This window comes from Corvus kubaryi, unplaced genomic scaffold (assembly GCF_017639235.1).
Source record: "Corvus kubaryi isolate FWS band 111438036 unplaced genomic scaffold, C.kubaryi_AGA036_p1.0 split1-37355, whole genome shotgun sequence".
Classification (NCBI taxonomy): Eukaryota; Metazoa; Chordata; class Aves; order Passeriformes; family Corvidae; genus Corvus; species Corvus kubaryi.
Genome location: NW_024582078.1, coordinates 4,668,255 through 4,670,794, shown reverse-complemented (window position 1 = coordinate 4,670,794; position 2,540 = coordinate 4,668,255). Strand labels below are relative to the sequence as shown.

At 52.7% G+C, this 2,540-nt stretch overlaps 2 long non-coding RNA genes across 3 annotated transcripts in view; both read right to left on the bottom strand.

The window, feature by feature from the left end:
- Nucleotides 1-24: 24 nt before the first annotated feature.
- Nucleotides 25-1,516, bottom strand: LOC121657616. Its single transcript, XR_006013672.1, has 2 exons — nucleotides 389-1,516; nucleotides 25-233 (listed from the first exon to the last, which is right to left on the bottom strand). It is a non-coding gene; the product is annotated as an uncharacterized LOC121657616 (long non-coding RNA).
- A 17-nt stretch (nucleotides 1,517-1,533) lies between these two features.
- LOC121657617 overlaps nucleotides 1,534-2,540 on the bottom strand; it is a 1,835-nt gene continuing 828 nt past the window's right edge. The window contains exons 2-3 of one of the 2 annotated variants that reach the window (XR_006013673.1): nucleotides 2,101-2,341; nucleotides 1,534-1,940 (exon numbers count right to left, since the gene is read on the bottom strand). This is a non-coding gene — a long non-coding RNA (uncharacterized LOC121657617). The remainder of the gene's footprint in view (nucleotides 1,941-2,100; nucleotides 2,342-2,540) is intronic. The other variant, XR_006013674.1, reaches the window with a different exon arrangement.

The following is a 2,540-nucleotide window of genomic DNA, read 5'->3' as shown; positions in this document are numbered from 1 at the left end:
AAAAAAAAGGAGAATGACACCATATCAAATAAAAAGTGCCCTTTTCCAGCATTTTTATTCCAGGCATTAAAAGGATGCTCATTTCTCTTCTAGCATTGTTTCCCTCATTTTAGGAGAACCGTTTTCATCCCAGACCCTACTCGTCAGTTGTTCCGTCCTCTGGCACTGGATTTGGACAAAAGAAGGGATGCACCTGGACTGCAGGAAATCACTGAGAGAAACCCTTCCAAAACCTGACAGAGAAAAACAACAGGACACGCAGGAAGACACATCCCTCATTTGCACGTCTGGAATGCTTTTCTAAAGACTTCTCTGCATCTGGATGCTCTTTGCTCTTGGCTTTCTTCACAAGAATGCATTTGCTGCTAAACACGTCTCAGACCCTCACTTGATCGGGATAAGGTGGGATGGAGATGAAGACTCACACAGGGAATAGCCAGGGAGATGCAGGGCCTGGGAACATCGAGGACGGAGAAGAGATGGAACAGGGATTGTTTTTCTTGTTTAGAGCCAGCAGTGCTGTGAGCTTGGAGAACACATGGCACCGCAGGGATCCAGGGCAGGAGCGGGATAACTCCGGGATAAGGGGAATCTGCTCCCACTCCAGGGCTGTGCCAGTGAAGGAGGGGAATTTTTTAGTGCCTTCATTGCACACAAAAACCAAACCCAGCACCACCGAGCTGGACTTTTGTGAGCTGCAAAACAAAGCGGCTCCTGGCCTTTGGGGGAACACAACCTCCCCGAGTCACGGAGCCAGGGGATGACACTTGGGAATGATCCTTGCTGCCTGCAGGCAAATCAGATGAGGGAGCCACAGGAGCTCTGGGGTTTCCTGCTCTTCCTGCAACGCGATCGGTCCAGACCAGGAAACCTTTCCTGGAACAGATCTTCCCTGTAAAGGGAGCTGCACCAAAGCTCAAGCCCTCATTTAGAGACCCTTGGAAAAGCAAAGGTGAGAGGGGATTACCTGGAGCCCCAGGGGACCGAGGTGAAGGCGATGAAGAAGCAGATAGCAAAGTGCTTCCACTGCTTCTCACTCCAGCAAGGGGAACACCCCTGGAATTTCATGTCCAGCATCGTTCCCAAACCCCACCGGTGAACCCACACGTACTCCAGGACTGATCTCCTTCAAACTTCCAGCAGCACAGACCCACCGGGAGGAACTGCAATCCAAGGACACACATCAGCAACCGTCTTCCCGCTTGCCGCTCTCTCCACATTTTCCCTTTCTAGTGGGATGCAGGTGCCACCCCCCAGAGGCAGGAGAACTGCCTTGCAATCCGCTACAAAACCTGCCTGGAAAGCCCAGGATGCCCGCAGCCAGCAGCCGTTTCTCCTGGAGCACCTGCTGACAGGCATTTGAAGCCTGCTGTGCCTCACAGCTGCTTTTCTGCCAAGGGCATTCCCATCTTTTCTTTTTTAGCCCAAATAAAGGTTTGCAAAGCTGAGTTTTGTGAGAAGTGCTTCATATTTGGATTATTCTTAACTTGGAGTTTCCCTTGGCACCAAAATCAGGGGCTCGCCTTTTGCCTGGAGCTTGGCTGAAGTCCTCAGCAATGCCAGGGAATGTGGCCATTGGAGGCTTTGGGCAGATTTGGCTCATATGCCTTTTTAGGCTTTGTTTCTTTCTCTCAGCCTTCCCACTGGAGCCCCATAGAACCCAATGGGACCCCGCAGAACCTTCTGGAGCCCTGCAGCCCCCCACAGCAGCCCCACAGAGCCCCACAGAACCTTCTAAAGCCCCATAGAACTCCACAGAACCTTCTAGAGCCCCGCAGCGCCCCATAGAACCTTCTAGAGCCCCACAGAACGCAATGGGACCCCATAGAACCTTCTAGAGCCCCATAGAGCCCCACAGAACCCAATGGGACACCACTGACCCCCACAGAGCCCCACAGAACCTTCTGGAGCCCCATAGAGCCCCACAGAACCCAATGGAACTCCGCAGAAGCTTCTGGAGCCCCACAGCGCCCCATAGAACCTTCTAGAACCCCACAGGCCACCGTAAAACCCCACAGAACCTTCTGGAACCCCATAGAACACAATGGGACCCCCATAGGATTTTCTGGAGCCCGACAGTGCCACAGTACCTAATGGAACCCCATAGAACCTTCTAGAGCCCCATAGAACCTTCTAGAACCCCATAGAACTTTGTAGAGCCCCATAGAACCCAATGGAACCCCATAGAACCTTCTAGAGCCCCACAGAACCAAATGGGACCCCCACAGAGCCCCACAGAACTTTGTAGAGCCCCATAAAACCCCATAGAGCCCCATAGAATCTTCCAGAGCTCCACAGAACCCAATGGGACCCCACAGAACACAATGGGACCCCACAGAACCTTCTGGAGCCCCACAGAGCCCCATAGAACCCAATGGAACTCCGTAGAACCCCACAGAGCCCCACAGCACCCCATAGCACCTTCTAGAACCCCATAGAACCCAATGGGACACTACAGAACTTTCTAGAACCACACAGCGCCCCTTAGATCCACATAGAGCCCCATAGAATCTTCCAGAGCTCCACAGAACCCAATGGAG